This window comes from Procambarus clarkii, chromosome 58 (genome assembly GCF_040958095.1).
Source record: "Procambarus clarkii isolate CNS0578487 chromosome 58, FALCON_Pclarkii_2.0, whole genome shotgun sequence".
NCBI lineage: Eukaryota > Metazoa > Arthropoda > Malacostraca > Decapoda > Cambaridae > Procambarus > Procambarus clarkii.
In genome coordinates, this window is record NC_091207.1 from 26,625,233 (window position 1) to 26,650,689 (window position 25,457).

Genomic DNA, 25,457 nt, shown 5'->3' on the forward strand with positions numbered 1-25,457 from the left:
AGTGACTGTATTTGTTGTATCGAATTTATTGATAGTGTTTATTATACAATGGATCCACCTGTTGCTATTGGAAGCTCTTCCCTCCCGAGTTAGTGCTCCAGTAATTATGTCTTTAAGTGAACTGATTCTTGGTCTAGTCAATATCTTTGTCAGCATGCATGCAGCAATCCCTTTTACCCATATTTCAATCGATGTTAGCTTGGATTCTAGTCCTAGGTTCAGTATTTCAGTCCATCTGGGAGCCCCTGTTATGACTCGCATTGTATCATTTTGAATAACCTCAACGTTTGCCCACTGACCAGGAGAAAGAGTGAGTAAGGCAGGTGCTGTAAAATCAACTAGGGGAACGAATAGCGTGTATGTAAAGCATTCTTAACACTTTGTGTCCCGCTCCATGACGGGGCCCTGTGATTGCTCTCATTATATTCAGTCGTGATTTTGCTTTCTCCTTCAGATATTGAATTTGCTTGTTGAATGTCATTTTAGAATCGATCCATACTCCAAGATATTGATATTGTGTAACCCACTGAAGGTTATAATGTCTTCGTTATAATGCATAGGTGCCTGTCTGGAATGTTGCCACATATTGTCATTAACTTTGACTTCTATGCAGATATTTTTAGCCCTAAAATGCTGCATTCAGATGTTACTTTATCTAACACTCCTTGTGCTATATTAAAAAGTAAAGGACCTGTGAAAACTAATGCTATATCATCAGCATAGCGATTGGTGTCTGACTGGCTCGTGGGGTGTAGGTGGGCACAGTGAGCTGGCAGGGTGGATAGGAAGGTGGGTGGATGGATTGTTAGCGGACTAACAGGCTGGCAGGCAGTCGGGTGAACGGGCAGGTAGGGTAGATGAGTGGGTAGTTGGATGGATGGATGGATTGGTGACTGATAGGCAGGCAGGGTGGACAAGCATGTGGCTGGGCGGATGGATGGATGGCATGGTGGCTGGCTGAAAGTTGTGCGGGCAAGTAGAACAGCGCCGCGCAAGGCATGGTAAGGCAGGGCAAGGCAGGGCAAGGCAGGGCAGGGCAAGGCAGGGCAAGGCAGGGCAGGGCAAGGCAGGGTTACGAACTATTACAGACTGACTTATAGGTCACACCCAATCCATTCCTCAGCTCCACCATCCCCCATCCCCATACAGGACTCGCCCAGGTATATCCCCCACTATTATTTTATTATTAACATCTTTAGTGACAAAATTAATTACAATTTTGCCTAATCTAAGGATTTCAATTAAGTCTCATTAAAGTAAGGATAATGCTGGTATTCACTGTCACACAGGACAGAGGGTCAAATACAAGACAATAGGTCTAAACTGAAGGTTGAAGCACATATATATCATGATTACAATCAATGTTTTAATGTATGAATATGTAAAAACAACTTTGTATTGTGCACTGTCACACAAGGGCAGGAATGGGTTCATAAATGATGCAGATTAGAAGTAATATAAATAAAAATTTTTGATTCTTTGAAATGGACAAACAAATTTTGAATCAATTGTTAGGATGTCGTCCAGTGCACAAGATTCAATGAAATAGTTACACAGTTGGTGGTACAATAGGCCAGGAAGTCTAAAAATTTGTACGGTTTCACATTCAACAATATAGTGTTCTAGTGAATGCATTAAGGGTTTGCCACAGAGTTTGCATTCTGAATATTCTGGTAGCGGCTCAGCCTTAATAACCTGTCAGATGTGCCTATAGCCAAGGCGAATTCGCGCAAAGACTACATCACATTCCCTGCTCCAGTTACTGTGCTGACCATACAAATACCTATTATTACAAAAGTTGTCATAACTTTTAATACTGCAATTTTCATGTCTCTTGGCATTTCTTAGTTCTTCTAAATCTGAATTTATTTCTTTACTTTGTATGTTTCTAATAATTGCATTAGATAGTCCAAAGTCATAATCACTGTTTTCTTTCCTGCAAGCCTCATTGACCAATCGATCTACAAAATCATGTTTTCCAACTCCAACATGGGATGGGATCCACAATTTGCAAAAATTGGCAAAAATTACGTTCCATTTAATATTACAAGCTACTTTAGACATACATTGTCATGGGTTATTTAAGGACTGCAGAGCACTTTTAGAGTCACATAATATCACTCCTCCACCATTGAGCTTAAGGTACTCAGTGGCTAGATAAATACCCAATAGCTCAGCCTGTGTCGGGCTTGCCCAGTTATTCAATCTCTGTGTACTAGACATGATCATTTCATTCCCTTTATATACTGCACATGCACAACCTGTTCTACCAGTGCCTAATTCCACAGAGCCATTAGTAATTGAATAAGATTCAGTTGGTTTAAGAATTTGAAGATGACTGTCTATAGCATCTAATGTTATACATTTCATAGTTTCAGTGAAATAACATTAACAAACGTGACTTAACATAAGCTTACCCCTTCCATTTATCTTTCTTTCTCTCTTCTCCCCTTTTTCTGTTCATTGTCTTCTCCTACGCTCCCTTGCTATCCTCTTCTTATTCCTATTACTATCTCCTCATTCGGTGGTTATAATAGGAGCTGCCTCGTATGGGCCAATAGGCCCTCTGCAGTTCTCATAATTACTACTTTCCCCTACACCTTACTTTCCTCCTCAGCTCTCTCTTGCCAATTTATTGCCTGTCTCTACCTCCTCATCACAATCGACTTGAGAATGGTCCAGGACGGACCGAAACGTTGTCGTCCCTTCAACTTCTAGTGTGTGGTCTGGTCAACATACTTCAGCCACGTTATTGTGGCTCATCGCCTGCATAGTTTCAGTGTTATATATTTGTTTTACTCCCCACCTCTCCACCTGCGTCTGTATGGAATTATAGACGACGAGTCATAATAACGTGGCAGAAATATGTTGACCAGACCACACACTAGAAAGTGAAGGGACGACGACGTTTCGGTCCGTCCTGGACCATTCTCAAGTCGATTGTGATGATTGAAGGAGGATAAGGCCTGTATGGAATTAATAGGGTATGGTTTTGATTCTTGGCTTCCTTTCTAATAGCTGGTGGCCTTGGACTGCCCGTGTACCTGACTTCAGACTCATATTGTTTACAAACTGTGACTGGTTGCTACCTCAACTGTGAATGCCCACGGGAGACATCTCCCGTCACGCAGGGTGCAGTCGCACCTCCACAGATCTCCAGTATCATCTATTGATACTGGAAATGGCTCAAAAAGGCCACCACTTATGGGCTATGCATGCCCATGCCACCTTTTGGGTGGCTTAATCTTCTCTCTCTCTCTCTCTCTGAATGCCTGACTTTGACTGGTTATGACTGGGCTTCTTGAGATTATCTTGAGATGATTTCGGGGCTTACCGTCCCCGTGGCCCGGTCCTCGATCAAGCCTCCTTTTTGTTACCCCCCCCCCCCCCCGAAGCAGCCCATAACAGCTGTATAACTCCCAGGTAATTATTTCCTGCTAGGTAACCTATTTACTGATAGGTTTACTGCATCAGGTTGAAAGAAACCCTGCCAATTTGTTTTCACCTCCACCGGTGAAAAGCCGGTCGGCCGAGCGGACAGCACACGGGAATTGTGATCCTGTGGTCCTGGGTTCGATCCCAGGCGCCGGCGAGAAACAATGGGCAGAGTTTCTTTCACCCTATGCCCCTGTTACCTAGCAGTAAAATAGGTACCTGGGTGTTAGTCAGCTGTCACAGGCTGCTTCCTGGGGGTGGAGGCCTGGTCGGGGACCGGGCCGCGGGGACACTAAAAAGCCCCAAAATGATCTCAAGATAACCGGGGATCGAACCCGGAACCTCAGGACTACGAATCAGAAGTGCTGTCTACTAAGCTGTCAGGGACCCCTGACTTTCATTGAGTTCGTGCGTAAACCTGGAGGAACGCCTCACGGATCTGGTGTGGAGTAACTGAGGCTAGGAGTAATAGTTGTGATATAGCTGTGTGCTGAATGAACCTGGTTCAGCGTTGTTACGTACTCTTAGTTGGATACGTATATAAATTTAAATAAACTTATTTTGTTCCATTTCATCATTACCTATAAATGTAAATACATATTATATTTTTGTAAATTATTGTGTGGTGTGGCAATGTCAGTGGGGACAGGAGTGCGGTGGCTCTTCATACGTCTAATACCTGTTAGATTCGGGAAATTAGAATTGCTGGACCTGTTCAGTTATGGGAGTTCCAGATGTCACTTTTACTTTTTATATATTGTGTTAATTTACTGTAATTAAGCAGGTGACATTGTAACTTATATATTTTGGAAGTAACTATTATATTTTATTTGCATTCTTATGTGTTTTGAGAACAAGTGGTTGTTCAATTAGTTTTAAATATTAAAAAGTCTGTATTTTCCATCCCTCATCCTGGATGAGGCAGAGGGGGAGAGAATTATGGGTAGAGACGGCGCGCGAGTTAGTAGCTTCAAAGGACCAGAAGGAATAACATGTGGGAGATAAGTCTGTTTACTTGTTGTTGGTCATTTAGTAGATCTTTATTCTGGGAGAGACAGTATTTTAATTTTTGCTTTAATATTGATATATAGTGACCCTCTGTTCTTATGTATATATTTGAGATGTATATTGAATATATATATATATATATATATATATATATATATATATATATATATATATATATATATATATATATATATATATATGCAACAATGATCACAAAAACACTGATCCAAGTATGCAGAATAACCACATATGAAAAATAGAAAATGCTTAACGCGTTTTCGGCTAATTCGCCTTCATCAGAGCAAAGTAGAACCAAATAGGATTCTACTTTGCTCTGATGAAGGCGAATTAGCCGAAAACGCGTTAAGCATTTTCTATTTTTCATATGTGGTTATTCTGCATATATATATATATATATATATATATATATATATATATATATATATATATATATATATATATATATATATATATATATATATATATATATATATATAAATGTGTATGTATATTTCTTCAGTCCTAAGGGAAAATTTTACCAAGTTGCTTAGTACTTATTATGGGGTTATACTGGTGACCTGCTTTAGACAACAGCAGTTGTAGTAACCTTAGACATTTAAAGTTTGGCTGTTGTAGGGTCACGAGCTGTAACGAACGATAGGTAACAAGAGTTATGGGGGCCTGTCCGGGAGATATTGTTCCCACTTAAACTTAACTGTGCTAATCTAACCTTGCCTTCCTAGGTACCAGTGTGTTAGGTGTCTGTGTGTTTCTTTAAGAACTATTCCATGTGCCTGCAAGCCTTCTTGTGTGTCAAGTAACAATGCTTCACAATTTTGAGGTAAGTCATTCTATGTATTTTGTTTGTGCAGTGAGGCCAAGCGAATTTTCAGTGTTGTGACAATTTTACAGTGAAGTATAGTGCAGTGCCATTGTTTTAATTATTGTTGTGAATCAAGTGCCAAGTGTTAGTAACGATGGAGAATTCAGTGGTGTCATTGTTGGCCAATCCAGACTTTGAGGGAATTAAGAGCCTAAAAAAGTCTGAGTTAATACAAATGGCAAATCAGTTGGAATTAACCGCCAACAATAGAATGGTTAAAGCCCAAATTGTGAAAGTCATTGTGATGCATTGAGTTGAGAATGGAGAGTTAGATGAAGAAATTCTGGAGGAGGTAAGAGAGGAGTCGAGTGATCAGATGACGTTAAAGCGTCTTGAGTTGGAAGCTCGTCAAAGAGGGCTTGATGCTCAAAAGGAACAGAAAATGTTAGAGGCTGAAGCTCGTCAAAGAGAGATTGAAGCTTTAAAGGAACAGAAAATTTTAGAGATTGAAGTTTTAAAGGAACAGAAATTATTAGAGGCTGAAGCTCAACAGAGAGAGCTTGAGACAAGGCGTTTAGAACTTGAGGCACAAAATAGCAGATGTTTAATTGAGTTGCAACTAGAAGCAACCAAGAAGCAACAAGCGGAGGAACAAACTAGGCAATTAGAGATTCAACAACAAATAGCTGACACTAACTTCAGGCTTGAATCACAGTGTATGGCAGCTGGGCATGGAAATACTAGTAATGTTTCAACAAATAGTGATAATAATCCCATAAGGATGAATAAGTATATAGAGTTACCCAAGTTTAATGAGGAGGATCCTGAGGTTTTCTTTGCACATTTTTATAAGATTGCAATCAGTATGAACTGGCCAAGGGATCAATGGGTAGCAATCATGCAGTCTCAATTTAAGGGGCGTAGTCAGGAGGTTTTTACATCCCTACCTGAAGCTCATAGCTTTGATTATGAATTTGTAAAGAAAAGCATCTTAAATGCGTATCAATTAAATCCAGAGGCACACAGGCAGAAGTTTCGGAACCTAAGGAGGGTAAGCGATCAGACAATAGCTGATTTTACTCGTCAAAAGACGAATTTTTGCAACAGATGGTTAAAGTCACTTTCCGTAACTGAGTTTGATGCTCTAAAGAATCTTCTTATAATGGAAGAAGTATTGTCATGTCTCCCAGACAAGTTGTCTACTTTTATGGCAGAACAAAAGAATGTAACAGACATCTATGAGCTGTCAAAGCTCGCGGATGAGCATGAGTTGTTGACTAAGGCCCAGTTTACGGCCACTTCACCTAAGTCTAGTCGTAGAGTAAATTATAATGCTCATCGAACTCCTTATCAGAATCCATCCAGTCCTTGTGCTCCAGTTACTCCCATGAGCTCTTCTCTTACAAAACCTAACCCTGCTACTTCATTGTCAGGAATGTCAAATAATAATAAGGTTACTTATAAACCTACAGTTGGTTCCACAGGTGTGTCCACTGTAAGGTCCTGTTCCCATTGTAAGAGAAAAGGCCATGGAATTAATTCCTGTTTTATATTGCACCCTGAGTTACGACCAACTGGTCTCATTTATTGTAGATGTGTGCAAAATAAATTTACTAATAAACTGTAACTGTAAACCCCAATTGGGTGAAACAGTATTCACCATATATGTCTTCAGGTGACGTTTTGTGTATTAATGGGAAGTGGAAGCCAGTGGTTATTCTTCGTGATACAGGTGCTTCCCAAACCATAATTTCATCCAGTATTCTTTCTGATGTTGAAAAGAGAGAGACTGGAAAGTTTGTAGTTCTTCAGAGTGTTGCAGGATGTAAGACTGTACCTCTAATAGACATTAATTTCAGATCCACCATACACCAAGTTTATGCACTGTGGGTGCTAGTACACAGTTGCCCATCCCAGGTGTCGATGATATATTGGGTAATGATGTGGCCATAAATCATGTTGTGGGTGAGAATGATCCCCGTTTGTGTAAACAGCCAGTTGCAGACCATGTTTATTCTGCCTGTGCTGAAATTAGTTCCATGAATGAACAACCTGTTGTAGTAGATGGTTTTGTCCATTCTACCTGTGCTGATGTCAGTACTATTATAAATCCAGTTGTCAGTTCTAATGTTGTTACTCAAGCATTTGTTCCAGTAACCAGTACCCCTTCAGTGGAGAAGTGGGATGTGGTTGTTCCAGATTCCTGTGTGGCCGACCTAGTTGTTGAGAGTAAGCCTGATACTATGACTGCTTTATTTCAATAAATTGGGAAAGGATGTTCATGTACCATTGTCTTGCCCGCTCACTACGAACGTTGTGCCAGGAGTTGAGAGAAACTTAAAAGCCACGACTCTATTGTATTCCAGCCAAGTGAATGGTTTAGGACAAGATCCAGTTCTGGAGAGTGTGGGAAAGCAGCCAGCGGATCAGCTTCTGTTGAGTAGATGGAGACCTATTGAGCCTCCCTCTTCAGTTGTCTGTGAGGATGCGACCCAGCTTGGTAGTGTTATTGATTGTGAGCAGACAGTACACCGAGCAGCTCCAGAAGTCATGGGAGGAAATTTTGGTAAAATCATTGAGAGTGGTAAGGTATCATTTGTATCTAAGTTGTGGAGTTTTGTGGGTTGTGATTCTTATTCCAAGTGGAATAATTATTTGTCATTGTGTACAATGAGTCAGAGTGTGTGTAGGATGTTGAAATCTACTTTTATTCTGCAGGAGCCATTCTCTTGTGAAGTAATGGACTGTGGAACATCTTTGTCCAGCCTTGTGGTTGAGCAGAGAGAGTTTACTCAAGTAGGTTGTGCATCAAATAGTTCTGAGGAAGTGGTGAGTTATACTAGAGCAGTATCTCTATATTCAGATCCAGGTTATTTTGATGCACAAGTGATGAAAGTGTATGTTCCACTCAAGTTTGGTGTTGACTTTCAGAGTCCTATGGGAGTTGACTTTCAGAGTCATAGTGATGGTGAAGGATTAAATCATACTGGGGAGCAGATGTTTGAGGCTCCAGGTGTGTATTTCAAGTTGGGGGATAAGGTTATCCTACCTAGTGTTAATCATTGTGAAGGGTTTCAGATTGTCCTTGGGTGTTTCCCAGGTAATCTGCTGTGCATTTTCAAGATGTTAAGACCCTTAAACTTCTTGGTTGATTGTTTGTCATCAGACGTAAATCACTTGGGAAGTGATGGTGAGGGTTGTCAAGTTTTCGGCATGTTTTATTTAGTCTTTTGGAAGACTAGACGGTTGATGAAAGTGTGTGTTGGCATATGCCTGTTTTCTTTCACTGATCGTTATGACAGAGTTATGAGGAAATTGATTTCTGTGTTCCTTATGGATCATTTGAGTCAGTTCGATCAGGTAGTCTTTGCACTTATCTTGGGTTGTATTTCTTGGTTTGAAGGTCAAAGGTTTGCTAAGTCGGTGTGTTGTGTTTCGGAAGGTTCTATGAATGGGAAGGTTTTATACATAATTGTGAGGTTTAATGCTAATTTCTCTAATTTTAGTATCCATTGGGCGAGAGTATGTGTTCCACAGAGGATCAAGAGTGATGAAGAGCAGATGTCTTTGTCAGAGCATACCCAGGAGAAGTCCCAAATCTACTTTACATCCAGTCAGCTTCAATTAAGCAGTTCAGCTCCAGAAAAAGGGAGTAATGGAAAATGGAGTCTGTCTTGGAAAAATTCACCATGTGGAAAAGGGATCACATGGAAATACGGGACTGATCTTAGAGTAATAGTAGAAACAGATAGAAAGATAAATTGCCGTGATAACTGTGTGAAAGCAGCTACCTTTATTGACAATTTTATTCATGATAATGTTGTTGATAGGTGTGTGAAATATGATCTGAAACAAAGTGAAGTAAATGAGATAGTACCCTGGAGAGATAAATTTGCATACTCCAGTGAAACATGTAGAACATAGTCATAAGACTGAAATTTCTGAGTTTCCTGTAAGAATATATTGGGAGTGTTTTCATTTTTGTCAAGAAATGTATTCTTATTACTTTTACATGTTTGGTGTAATTAATACCATAAATCTCAAGTGTCATACATTTTTACTTCGGAAAAAATGCCATTGATCTTCAATCCATTGCATTTTTTTTCTTGGAGGTGAAAGTGTTACGTACTCCTAGTTGGATACGTATATAAATTTAAATACACTTATTTTGTTCCATTTCATCATTACCTATAAATGTAAATACATATTATATTTTTGTAAATAATCGTGTGGTGTGGCAATGTCAGTGGGGACAGGAGCGCGGTGGCTCTTCACATGTCTAATACCTGTTAGATTCGGGAAATTAGAATTGCTGGACCTGTTCTGTTATGGGAGTTCCAGATGTCACTTTTACTTTTTATATATTGTGTTAATTTACTGTAATTAAGCAGGTGACATTGTAACTTATATATTTTGAAAGTAACTATTATATTTTATTTGCATTCTTATGTGTTTTGAGAACAAGTGGTTGTTCAATTAGTTTTAAATATTAAAAAGTCTGTATTTTCCATCCCTCATCCTGGATGAGGCAGAGGGGGAGAGAATTATGGGTAGAGACGGCGCGCGAGTTAGTAGCTTCAAAGGACCAGGAGGAATAACATGTGGGAGATAAGTCTGTTTACTTGTTGTTGTGTCATTTAGTAGATCTTTATTCTGGGAGAGACAGTATTTTAATTTTTGCTTTAATATTGAAATATAGTGACCCTCTGTTCCTATGTATATATATATATATATATATATATATATGTATATATATATATATATATATATATATATATATATATATATATATATATATATATATATATATATATATATATATAAATGTATATGTATATTTCTTCAGTCCTAAGGGAAAATTTTACCAAGTTGCTTAGTACTTATTATGGGGTTATACTGGTGACCCGCTTTAGACAACAGCAGTTGTAGTAACCCTAGACATTTAAAGTTTGGCTGTTGTAGGGTCACGAGCCGTAGCGAACGATAGGTAATAAGCGTCACCACACTTATGAATGTCACTGCCTCACTGACTTGTTGTGACAGTGACTACCTCACTGACTTGTTGTGACAGTGACTGCCTCACTGACTTGTTGTGACGGTAACTACCTCACTGACTTGTTGTGACAGTGCCTCACTGACTTGTTGTGACAGTAAATACCTCACTGACTTGTTGTGACAGTGACTGCCTCACTGACTTGTTGTGACAGTGACTGCCTCACTGACTTGTTGTGACAGTGACTACCTCACTGACTTGTTGTGACAGTGACTGCCTCACTGATTTGTTGTGACGGTAACTACCTCACTGACTTGTTGTGACAGTGCCTCACTGACTTGTTGTGACAGTGACTACCTCACTGACTTGTTGTGACAGTGACTGCCTCACTGATTTGTTGTGACGGTAACTACCTCACTGACTTGTTGTGACAGTGCCTCACTGACTTGTTGTGACAGTAAATACCTCACTGACTTGTTGTGACAGTGACTGCCTCACTGACTTGTTGTGACGGTAACTACCTCACTGACTTGTTGTGGCAGTAAATACCTCACTGACTTGTTGTGACAGTGCCTCACTGACTTGTTGTGGCAGTAAATACCTCACTGACTTGTTGTGACAGTGCCTCACTGACTTGTTGTGACAATGCCTCACTGACTTGTTGTGACAGTGCCTCACTGACTTGTTGTGGCAGTAAATACCTCACTGACTTGTTGTGACAGTGCCTCACTGACTTGTTGTGACAGTAAATACCTCAATGACTTGTTGTGACAGTGACTACCTCACTGACTTGTTGTGACAGTGACTACCTCACTGACTTGTTGTGACAGTGACTACCTCACTGACTTGTTGTGACAGTGACTGCCTCACTGACTTGTTGTGACGGTAACTACCTCACTGACTTGTTGTGACAGTAAATACCTCACTGACTTGTTGTGACAGTGCCTCACTGACTTGTTGTGACAGTGCCTCACTGACTTGTTGTGACGGTAACTACCTCACTGACTTGTTGTGACAGTGCCTCACTGACTTGTTGTGACGGTAACTACCTCACTGACTTGTTGTGACAGTGCCTCACTGACTTGTTGTGACAGTAAATACCTCACTGACTTGTTGTGACAGTGGCTGCCTCACTGACTTGTTGTGACAGTGACTGCCTCACTGACTTGTTGTGACAGTGACTACCTCACTGACTTGTTGTGACAGTGACTGCCTCACTGACTTGTTGTGACAGTGACTGCCTCACTGATTTGTTGTGACGGTAACTACCTCACTGACTTGTTGTGACAGTGCCTCACTGACTTGTTGTGACAGTGACTACCTCACTGACTTGTTGTGACAGTGACTGCCTCACTGATTTGTTGTGACGGTAACTACCTCACTGACTTGTTGTGACAGTGCCTCACTGACTTGTTGTGACAGTAAATACCTCACTGACTTGTTGTGACAGTGACTGCCTCACTGACTTGTTGTGACGGTAACTACCTCACTGACTTGTTGTGGCAGTAAATACCTCACTGACTTGTTGTGACAGTGCCTCACTGACTTGTTGTGGCAGTAAATACCTCACTGACTTGTTGTGACAGTGCCTCACTGACTTGTTGTGGCAGTAAATACCTCACTGACTTGTTGTGACAGTGCCTCACTGACTTGTTGTGACAATGCCTCACTGACTTGTTGTGACAGTGCCTCACTGACTTGTTGCGGCAGTAAATACCTCACTGACTTCTTGTGACAGTGCCTCACTGACTTGTTGTGACAGTAAATACCTCACTGACTTGTTGTGACAGTGACTGCCTCACTGACTTGTTGTGACAGTGACTACCTCACTGACTTGTTGTGACAGTGACTACCTCACTGACTTGTTGTGACAGTGACTGCCTCACTGACTTGTTGTGACAGTGACTGCCTCACTGACTTGTTGTGACGGTAACTACCTCACTGACTTGTTGTGACAGTAAATACCTCACTGACTTGTTGTGACAGTGTCTCACTGACTTGTTGTGACAGTGCCTCACTGACTTGTTGTGACAGTGCCTCACTGACTTGTTGTGACAGTGCCTCACTGACTTGTTGTGACAGTGCCTCACTGACTTGTTGTGACAGTAAATATCTAACTGACTTGTTGTGACAGTCAATATCTAACTGACTTGTTGTGACAGTCCCTCACTGACTTGTTGTGACAGTGCCTCACTGACTTGTTGTGACAGTGACTGCCTCACTGACTTGTTGTGACAGTGACTGCCTCACTGACTTGTTGTGACGGTAACTACCTCACTGACTTGTTGTGACAGTAAATACCTCACTGACTTGTTGTGACAGTGTCTCACTGACTTGTTGTGACAGTGCCTCACTGACTTGTTGTGACAGTGCCTCACTGACTTGTTGTGACTGTGCCTCACTGACTTGTTGTGACAGTGCCTCACTGACTTGTTGTGACAGTAAATACCTCGCTGACTTGTTGTGACAGTAAATGCCTAACTGACTTGTTGTGACAGTGCCTCACTGACTTGTTGTGACAGTGCCTCACTGACTTGTGACATCGCCGACAACACAACTCTGTGTGCATAAAAAATAAAAATCTATGATTGTTAAAAGGTGTTCCCTGACCACAGAAAAATTAATAAAAATATCGGTGACATATTTTTGCCGCAATATGGTGAGGAATTCTGGAAAAAAATTCAGGCGGGTTGAGCAGACAGACAGACAGGCGTCCCGGCCCGGGCGGTCTCCTCCACCCCAGTTGTCAGGTGGGAGTTACCACAAAAATATATTACCTAATTATTTTAATGACTGATTTTTCATTTTGTTTTTATATTTTGCAGGAATATTATTCAATTGAGTGTAGTGATATATTTATATAATATAATGTGTGAACCATCGTTATACTCAAAAGTATAGTGTGCATATAAGTAATTAAATTATTATGTTCATAAAAACGATGGAAAAATATTGTTGATGTTATTACACTATACACACTCGTAATATATAAGTATCTGAATGTTTTGCTCACCATAATGAACCACTAAGTTGATATGGCGAGGCCAACCAGAATAGCGGCAGCCAACACCAGTCAGCTGACGACCCTACCTCACTGGCAAGAGTCCATCTCACAGCATACTGTTTTTGCTGTTACTACACTACTTACACACGTTACATATAAGTATTTACTTGTTTTGTTCAAAATAACTGTACCACTAAGCTGGCATGGTGTCTAAACAGCATAGTGGCCACAATATACTGTATGACACAAGTCACACCAGCTGATCGCGTCACCATACAGCCAGTGGCCACCATACAGCCAGTGGCCACCATACAGCCAGTGGCCACCATACAGCCAGTGGCCACCATACAACCAGTGGCCACCATACAGCCAGTGGCCACCATACAGCCAGTGGCCACCATACAGCCAGTGGCCACCATACAGCCAGTGGCCACCATACAACCAGTGGCCACCATACAGCCAGTGGCCACCATACAACCAGAGGCCACCATACAGCCAGTGGCCACCATACAGCCAGTGGCCACCATACAGCCAGTGGCCACCATACAACCAGTGGCCACCATACAGCCAGTGGCCACCATACAGCCAGTGGCCACCATACAGCCAGTGGCCACCATACATCCAGTGGCCACCATACAACCAGTGGCCACCATACAACCAGTGGCCACCATACAGCCAGTGGCCACCATACAGCCAGTGGCCACCATACAGCCAGTGGCCACCATACAACCAGTGGCCACCATACAGCCAGTGGCCAACATACAACCAGTGGCCACCATACAGCCAGTGGCCACCATACAGCCAGTGGCCACCATACAGCCAGTGGCCACCATACAGCCAGTGGCCATCATACAGCCAGTGGCCACCATACATCCAGTGGCCACCATACAACCAGTGGCCACCATACAACCAGTGGCCACCATACAGCCAGTGGCCACCATACAGCCAGTGGCCACCATACAGCCAGTGGCCACCATACAACCAGTGGCCACCATACAACCAGTGGCCACCATGCAGCCAGTGGCCACCATACAGCCAGTGGCCACCATACAGCCAGTGGCCACCATACAGCCAGTGGCCACCATACAGCCAGTGGCCACCATACAGCCAGTGGCCACCATACAACCAGTGGCCACCATACAGCCAGTGGCCACCATACAGCCAGTGGCCACCATACAACCAGTGGCCACCATACAACCAGTGGCCACCATGCAGCCAGTGGCCACCATGCAGCCAGTGGCCACCATACAACCAGTGGCCACCATACAACCAGTGGCCACCATACAGCCAGTGGCCACCATACAACCAGTGGCCACCATACAACCAGTGGCCACCATACAACCAGTGGCCACCATACAGCCAGTGGCCACCATACAACCAGTGGCCACCATACAACCAGTGGCCACCATACAACCAGTGGCCACCATACAGCCAGTGGCCACCATACAGCCAGTGGCCACCATACAGCCAGTGGCCACCATACAACCAGTGGCCACCATACAGCCAGTGGCCACCATACAGCCAGTGGCCACCATACAACCAGTGGCCACCATACAACCAGTGGCTACCTTACAGCCAGTCGCCACCAAACAGCCAGTGGCCACCATACAACCAGTGGCTACCATACAGCCAGTGGCCACCATACAGCCAGTGGCCACCATACAACCAGTGGCCACCATATAGCCAGTGGCCACCATACAACCAGTGGCCACCATACAACCAGTGGCCACCATACAACCAGTGGCCACCATATAGCCAGTGGCCACCATAGAACCAGTGGCCACCATACAACCAGTGGCCACCATACAGAAAGTGGCCACCATACAGCCAGTGGCCACCATACAGCCAGTGGCCACCATACAGCCAGTGGCCACCATACAGCCAGTGGCCACCATACAGCCAATGGCCACCATACAGCCAGTGGCCACCATACAGCCAGTGGCCACCATACAACCAGTGGCCACCATACAGCCAGTGGCCACCATACAGCCAGTGGCCACCATACAACCAGTGGCCACCATACAACCAGTGGCCACCATGCAGCCAGTGGCCACCATGCAGCCAGTGGCCACCATACAGCCAGTGGCCACCATACAACCAGTGGCCACCATAAAACCAGTGGCCACCATACAACCAGTGGCCACCATACAGCCAGTGGCCACCATACAGCCAGTGGCCACCATACAACCAGTGGCCACCATACAGCCAGTGGCCACCATACAGCCAGTGGCCACCATACAGCCAGTGGCCACCATACAACCAGTGGCCACCATACAACCAGTGGCCACCATACAACCAGTGGCCATTATACAACCAGTGGCTACCATACAGCCAGTGGCCACCAAACAGCCAGTGGCCACCATACAACCAGTGGCTACCATACAGCCAGTGGCCACCATACAGCCAGTGGCCACCATACAACCAGTGGCCACCATATAGCCAGTGGCCACCATACAACCAGTGGCCACCATACAACCAGTGGCCACCATACAACCAGTGGCCACCATATAGCCAGTGGCCACCATACAACCAGCGGCCACCATACAACCAGTGGCCACCATACAGAAAGTGGCCACCATACAGCCAGTGGCCACCATACAGCCAGTGGCCACCATACAACCAGTGGCTACCATACAGCCAGTGGCCACCAAACAGCCAGTGGCCACCATACAACCAGTGGCCACCATACAGCCAGTGGCCACCATACAACCAGTGGCCACCATACAACCAGTGGCCACCATACAACCAGTGGCCACCATACAGCCAGTGGCCACCATACAGCCAGTGGCCACCATACAACCAGTGGCCACCATACAGCCAGTGGCCACCATACAGCCAGTGGCCACCATACAGCCAGTGGCCACCATACAACCAGTGGCCACCATACAACCAGTGGCCACCATACAACCAGTGGCCATTATACAACCAGTGGCTACCATACAGCCAGTGGCCACCAAACAGCCAGTGGCCACCATACAACCAGTGGCTACCATACAGCCAGTGGCCACCATACAGCCAGTGGCCACCATACAACCAGTGGCCACCATATAGCCAGTGGCCACCATACAACCAGTGGCCACCATACAACCAGTGGCCACCATACAACCAGTGGCCACCATATAGCCAGTGGTCACCATACAACCAGCGGCCACCATACAACCAGTGGCCACCATACAGAAAGTGGCCACCATACAGCCAGTGGCCACCATACAGCCAGTGGCCACCATACAACCAGTGGCTACCATACAGCCAGTGGCCACCAAACAGCCAGTGGCCACCATACAACCAGTGGCTACCATACAGCCAGTGGCCACCATACAGCCAGTGGCCACCATACAACCAATGGCCACCATATAGCCAGTGGCCACCATACAACCAGTGGCCACCATACAACCAGTGGCCACCATACAACCAGTGGCCACCATATAGACAGTGGCCACCATACAACCAGTGGCCACCATACAACCAGTGGCCACCATACAGCCAGTGGCCACCATACAGCCAGTGGCCACCATACAGCCAGTGGCCACCATACAACCAGTGGCCACCATACAGCCAGTGGCCACCATACAACCAGTAGCCACCATGCAGCCAGTGGCCACCATATAGCCAGTGGCCACCATGCAGCCAGTGGCCACCATACAACCAGTGGCCACCATTCAACCAGTGGCTACCATACAACCAGTGGCCACCAAACAGCCAGTGGCCACCATACAACCAGTGGCTACCATACAGCCAGTGGCCACCATACAGCCAGTGGCCACCATACAACCAGTGGCCACCATATAGCCAGTGGCCACCATACAACCAGTGGCCACCATACAACCAGTGGCCACCATACAACCAGTGGCCACCATATAGCCAGTGGCCACTATACAGCCAGTGGCCACCATACAACCATTGGCCACCATACAGCCAGTGGCCACCATACAGCCAGTGGCCACCATACAGCCAGTGGCCACCATACAACCAGTGGCCACCATACAGCCAGTGGCCACCATACAACCAGTGGCCACCATGCAGCCAGTGGCCACCATATAGCCAGTGGCCACCATGCAGCCAGTGGCCACCATACAACCAGTGGCCACCATACAACCAGTGGCCACCATACAACCAGTGGCCACCATACAACCAGTGGCCACCATATAGCCAGTGGCCACCATACAACCAGTGGCCACCATACAACCAGTGGCCACCATACAGCCAGTGGCCACCATACAGCCAGTGGCCACCATACAGCCAGTGGCCACCATACAGCCAGTGGCCACCATACAACCAGTGGCCACCATACAACCAGTGGCCACTATACAACCAGTGGCCACCATACAACCAGTGGCCACCATATAGCCAGTGGCCACCATGCAGCCAGTGGCGACCATATAGCCAGTGGCCACCATATAGCCAGTGGCCACCATATAGCCAGTGGCCACCATACAGCCAGTGGCCACCATACAGCCAGTGGCCACCATATAGCCAGCGGCCACCATTCAGCCAGTGGCCACCATACAGCCAGTGGCCACCATACAGCCAGTGGCCACCATATAGCCAGTGGCCACTATACAGCCAGTGGCCACCATACAGCCAGTGGCCACCATACAGCCAGTGGCCACCATATAACCAGTGGCCACCATACAGCCAGTGGCCACCATACAACCAGTGGCCACCATACAACCAGTGGCCACCATATAGCCAGTGGCCACCATGCAGCCAGTGGCCACCATACAACCAGTGGCCACCATATAGCCAGTGGCCACCATGCAGCCAGTGGCCACCATACAACCAGCGGCCACCATATAGCCATTGGCCACCATGCAGCCAGTGGCCACCATATAGCCAGTGGCCACCATGCAGCCAGTAGCCACCATATAGCCAGTGGCCACCATACACCATACAGCCAGTGGCCACCATGTAGCCAGTGGCCACAATACAACCAGTGGCCACCATACAGCCAGTGGCCACCATACAGCCAGTGGCCACCATACAACCAGTGGCCACCATATAGCCAGTGGCCACCATGCAGCCAGTGGCCACCATATAGCCAGTGGCCACCATACAGCCAGTAGCCACCATATAGCCAGTGGCCACCATACAGCCAGTGGCCACCATACAGCCAGTGGCCACCATACAGCCAGTGGCCCCCATACAGCCAGTGGCCACCATACAACCAGTGGCCACCATACAGCCAGTGGCCACCATACAACCAGTGGCCACCATACAACCAGTGGCCACCATGCAGCCAGTGGCCACCATGCAGCCAGTGGCCACCATACAACCAGTGGCCACCATACAGCCAGTGGCCACCATACAGCCAGTGGCCACCATACAGCCAGTGGCCACCATACAACCAGTGGCCACCATACAGCCAGTGGCCACCATACAACCAGTGGCCACCATACAACCAGTGGCCACCATATAGCCAGTGGCCACCATGCAGCCAGTGGCCACCATACAACCAGTGGCCACCATACAACCAGTGGCCACCATACAGCCAGTGGCCACCATACAACCAGTGGCCACCATACAACCAGTGGCCACCATTTAACCAGTGGCCACCATACAACCAGTGGCCACCATATAGCCAGTGGCCACCATACAACCAGTGGCCACCATACAACCAGTGGCCACCATGCAGCCAGTGGCCACCATATAGCCAGTGGCCACCATATAGCCAGTGGCCACCATACAGCCAGTGGCCACCATACAGCCAGTGGCCACCATACAGCCAGTGGCCACCATATAGCCAGTGGCCACCATACAGCCAGTGGCCACCATACAGCCAGTGGCCACCATACAGCCAGTGGCCACCATATAGCCAGTGGCCACCATACAGCCAGTGGCCACCATACAGCCAGTGGCCACCATACAGCCAGTGGCCACCATACAACCAGTGGCCAACATACAGCCAGTGGCCACCATACAACCAGTGGCCACCATACAACCAGTGGCTACCTTACAGCCAGTGGCCACCAAACAGCCAGTGGCCACCATACAACCAGTGGCTACCATACAGCCAGTGGCCACCATACAGCCAGTGGCCACCATACAACCAGTGGCCACCATATAGCCAGTGGCCACCATACAACCAGTGGCCACCATACAACCAGTGGCCACCATATAGCCAGTGGCCACCATACAACCAGTGGCCACCATACAACCAGTAGCCACCATATAGCCAGTGGCCACCATACACCATACAGCCAGTGGCCACCATACAGCCAGTGGCCACCATATAGCCAGTGGCCACCATGCAGCCAGTGGCCACCATATAGCCAGTGGCCACCATACAGCCAGTAGCCACCATATAGCCAGTGGCCACCATACAGCCAGTGGCCACCATACAGCCAGTGGCCACCATACAGCCAGTGGCCCCCATACAGCCAGTGGCCACCATACAACCAGTGGCCACCATACAGCCAGTGGCCACCATACAACCAGTGGCCACCATACAACCAGTGGCCACCATGCAGCCAGTGGCCACCATGCAGCCAGTGGCCACCATACAGAAAGTGGCCACCATACAGCCAGTGGCCACCATACAGCCAGTGGCCACCATACAGCCAGTGGCCACCATACAGCCAGTGGCCACCATACAGCCAGTGGCCACCATACAGCCAGTGGCCACCATACAACCAGTGGCCACCATACAGCCAGTGGCCACCATACAGCCAGTGGCCACCATACAACCAGTGGCCACCATACAACCAGTGGCCACCATGCAGCCAGTGGCCACCATGCAGTCAGTGGCCACCATGCAGCCAGTGGCCACCATACAACCAGTGGCCACCATACAACCAGTGGCCACCATACAGCCAGTGGCCACCATACAACCAGTGGCCACCATACAACCAGTGGCCACCATACAACCAGTGGCCACCATACAGCCAGTGGCCACCATACAGCCAGTGGCCACCATACAACCAGTGGCCACCATACAGCCAGTGGCCACCATACAGCCAGTGGCCACCATACAGCCAGTGGCCACCATACAACCAGTGGCCACCATACAACCAGTGGCCACCATACAACCAGTGGCCATTATACAACCAGTGGCTACCATACAGCCAGTGGCCACCAAACAGCCAGTGGCCACCATACAACCAGTGGCTACCATACAGCCAGTGGCCACCATACAGCCAGTGGCCACCATACAACCAGTGGCCACCATATAGCCAGTGGCCACCATACAACCAGTGGCCACCATACAACCAGTGGCCACCATACAACCAGTGGCCACCATATAGCCAGTGGCCACCATACAACCAGTGGCCACCATACAGAAAGTGGCCACCATACAGCCAGTGGCCACCATACAGCCAGTGGCCACCATACAACCAGTGGCTACCATACAGCCAGTGGCCACCAAACAGCCAGTGGCCACCATACAACCAGTGGCTACCATACAGCCAGTGGCCACCATACAGCCAGTGGCCACCATACAACCAGTGGCCACCATATAGCCAGTGGCCACCATATAACCAGTGGCCACCATACAACCAGTGGCCACCATACAACCAGTGGCCACCATATAGACAGTGGCCACCATACAACCAGTGGCCACCATACAACCAGTGGCCACCATACAGCCAGTGGCCACCATACAGCCAGTGGCCACCATACAGCCAGTGGCCACCATACAACCAGTGGCCACCATACAGCCAGTGGCCACCATACAACCAGTGGCCACCATGCAGCCAGTGGCCACCATATAGCCAGTGGCCACCATGCAGCCAGTGGCCACCATACAACCAGTGGCCACCATTCAACCAGTGGCTACCATACAACCAGTGGCCACCAAACAGCCAGTGGCCACCATACAACCAGTGGCTACCATACAGCCAGTGGCCACCATACAGCCAGTGGCCACCATACAACCAGTGGCCACCATATAGCCAGTGGCCACCATACAACCAGTGGCCACCATACAACCAGTGGCCACCATACAACCAGTGGCCACCATATAGCCAGTGGCCACTATACAGCCAGTGGCCACCATACAACCATTGGCCACCATACAGCCAGTGGCCACCATACAGCCAGTGGCCACCATACAGCCAGTGGCCACCATACAACCAGTGGCCACCATACAGCCAGTGGCCACCATACAACCAGTGGCCACCATGCAGCCAGTGGCCACCATATAGCCAGTGGCCACCATGCAGCCAGTGGCCACCATACAACCAGTGGCCACCATACAACCAGTGGCCACCATACAACCAGTGGCCACCATGCAACCAGTGGCCACCATATAGCCAGTGGCCACCATACAACCAGTGGCCACCATACAACCAGTGGCCCCCATACAGCCAGTGGCCACCATACAGCCAGTGGCCACCATACAGCCAGTGGCCACCATACAGCCAGTGGCCACCATACAACCAGTGGCCACCATACAACCAGTGGCCACTATACAACCAGTGGCCACCATACAACCAGTGGCCACCATATAGCCAGTGGCCACCATGCAGCCAGTGGCGACCATATAGCCAGTGGCCACCATATAGCCAGTGGCCACCATATAGCCAGTGGCCACCATACAGCCAGTGGCCACCATACAGCCAGTGGCCACCATATAGCCAGTGGCCACCATTCAGCCAGTGGCCACCATACAGCCAGTGGCCACCATACAGCCAGTGGCCACCATATAGCCAGTGGCCACTATACAGCCAGTGGCCACCATACAGCCAGTGGCCACCATACAGCCAGTGGCCACCATATAACCAGTGGCCACCATACAGCCAGTGGCCACCATACAACCAGTGGCCACCATACAACCAGTGGCCACCATATAGCCAGTGGCCACCATGCAGCCAGTGGCCACCATACAACCAGTGGCCACCATATAGCCAGTGGCCACCATGCAGCCAGTGGCCACCATACAACCAGCGGCCACCATATAGCCATTGGCCACCATGCAGCCAGTGGCCACCATATAGCCAGTGGCCACCATGCAGCCAGTAGCCACCATATAGCCAGTGGCCACCATACACCATACAGCCAGTGGCCACCATATAGCCAGTGGCCACAATACAACCAGTGGCCACCATACAGCCAGTGGCCACCATACAGCCAGTGGCCACCATACAACCAGTGGCCACCATATAGCCAGTGGCCACCATGCAGCCAGTGGCCACCATATAGCCAGTGGCCACCATACAGCCAGTAGCCACCATATAGCCAGTGGCCACCATACAGCCAGTGGCCACCATACAGCCAGTGGCCACCATACAGCCAGTGGCCCCCATACAGCCAGTGGCCACCATACAACCAGTGGCCACCATACAGCCAGTGGCCACCATACAACCAGTGGCCACCATACAACCAGTGGCCACCATGCAGCCAGTGGCCACCATGCAGCCAGTGGCCACCATGCAGCCAGTGGCCACCATACAACCAGTGGCCACCATACAGCCAGTGGCCACCATACAGCCAGTGGCCACCATACAGCCAGTGGCCACCATACAACCAGTGGCCACCATACAGCCTGTGGCCACCATACAACCAGTGGCCACCATACAACCAGTGGCCACCATATAGCCAGTGGCCACCATGCAGCCAGTGGCCACCATACAACCAGTGGCCACCATACAACCAGTGGCCACCATACAGCCAGTGGCCACCATACAACCAGTGGCCACCATACAACCAGTGGCCACCATTTAACCAGTGGCCACTATACAACCAGTGGCCACCATATAGCCAGTGGCCACCATACAACCAGTGGCCACCATACAACCAGTGGCCACCATGCAGCCAGTGGCCACCATATAGCCAGTGGCCACCATATAGCCAGTGGCCACCATACAGCCAGTGGCCACCATACAGCCAGTGGCCACCATACAGCCAGTGGCCACCATATAGCCAGTGGCCACCATACAGCCAGTGGCCACCATACAGCCAGTGGCCACCATACAGCCAGTGGCCACCATATAGCCAGTGGCCACCATACAGCCAGTGGCCACCATACAGCCAGTGGCCACCATACAGCCAGTGGCCACCATACAACCAGTGGCCAACATACAGCCAGTGGCCACCATACAACCAGTGGCCACCATACAACCAGTGGCCACCATATAGCCAGTGGCCACCATGCAGCCAGTGGCCACCATACAACCAGTGGCCACCATATAGCCAGTGGCCACCATGCAGCCAGTGGGCACCATACAACCAGTGGCCACCATATAGCCAGTGGCCACCATGCAGCCAGTGGCCACCATATAGCCAGTGGCCACCATGCAGCCAGTAGCCACCATATAGCCAGTGGCCACCATACACCATACAGCCAGTGGCCACCATATAGCCAGTGGCCACCATACAACCAGTGGCCACCATACAGCCAGTGGCCACCATACAACCAGTGGCCACCATACAACCAGTGGCCACCATATAGCCAGTGGCCACCATGCAGCCAGTGGCCACCATATAGCCAGTGGCCACCATACAGCCAGCATACATCATACAGCCAGTGGCCACCATATAGCCAGTGGCCACCATACAGCCAGCATACACCATACAGCCAGTGGCCACCATACAGTCAGCATACACAATACAGCCAGTGGCCACCACACAGCCAGTAGCCACCATATAGCCAGTGGCCACCATATAGCCAGCATACACCATACAGCCAGTGGCCACCATATAGCCAGTGGCCACCATACAGCCAGTGGCCACCATACAGCCAGTGGCCACCATACAGCCAGTGGCCACCATATAGCCAGTGGCCACCATACAGCCAGTGGCCACCATACAGCCAGTGGCCACCATACAGCCAGTGGTCACCATACAACCAGTGGCCACCATACAGCCAGTGGCCACCATACAACCAATGGCCACCATACAACCAGTGGCCACTATGTAGCCAGTGGCCACCATGCAGCCAGTGGCTACCATACAACCAGTGGCCACCATATAGCCAGTGGCCACCATGCAGCCAGTGGCCACCATACAACCAGTGGCCACCATATAGCCAGTGGCCACCATGCAGCCAGTGGCCACTATATAGCCAGTGGCCACCATGCAGCCAGTAGCCACCATACAGCCAGTGGCCACCATACAGCCAGTGGCCACCATATAGCCAGTGGCCACCATACAACCAGTGGCCACCATACAGCCAGTGGCCACCATACAACCAGTGGCCACCATACAACCAGTGGCCACCATATAGCCAGTGGCCACTATGCAGCCAGTGGCCACCATATAGCCAGTGGCCACCATACAGCCAGTAGCCACCATATAGCCAGTGGCCACCATACAGCCAGCATACACCATACAGCCAGTGGCCACCATATAGCCAGTGGCCACCATACAGCCAGCACACACCATACAGCCAGTGGCCACCATACAGCCAGCATACACAATACAGCCAGTGGCCACCACACAGCCAGTGGCCACCATACACCATACAGAAAGTATAATGTACAGACAACATACACCATGGTCACACAGCAGCTAGCAGATGACGCCGCCATCCTTACCAAAATGGCACCTCCCAAAATACTGTTTTAGCTGTCGTTATATATAAGTATCGTCATGTTTTGTTCACCATAACGAACAACTAAGCTGGTATGGTGCATCGAAGCAGCATAATGGCCACCAAAACCCCAGCCAGCAGACGACGCTACCTCACTCACCAATATTCCTTCTCCCACCATTCTGTTTGTGCTGCTACTACACTATATACACACACTATATATGTATATATATATATATATATATATATATATATATATATATATATATATATATATAAAAGTAACTAAATGTTTTGTTCACCACAATTATACAACTAAGCTTGTATGGTGTCCAAACATCATAATGGCACTGTACACTGCATGGCAAGTCACACACCAGCCGCAGACGACGAAACCTTCCTCACTAAAATGGCTCCTCCCAACATACTCCCTTTGCTGTTATTACACTATATATACACACACACATTATAAATAAGTATCTACATTTGTGTTCACCATAACGAACCACTAAGCTATTGTGGTGAGTCCAGACACAGGCACCTCCCTCCCTCACTCACCAAGATTCCTCCTCCCACCATATTACGCACATCGCTTATTCTCACCACAATGATGCCATTATCAGAATCCTGGTCTCTAAATCCTGTAAATTAATAATTTTACACAAGTTTAATTTGTAAAGGAACATGAGAAGTCGTTTACTGATAAGTGAACAAAACACAACCTTTA

The 25,457-nt window shown here is 48.1% G+C and overlaps 1 pseudogene; it reads right to left on the reverse strand.

The window, feature by feature from the left end:
- Window positions 1-25,457, reverse strand: part of LOC138353543 (sodium-coupled monocarboxylate transporter 1-like) — a 176,358-nt pseudogene that overhangs the window by 134,873 nt on the left and 16,028 nt on the right.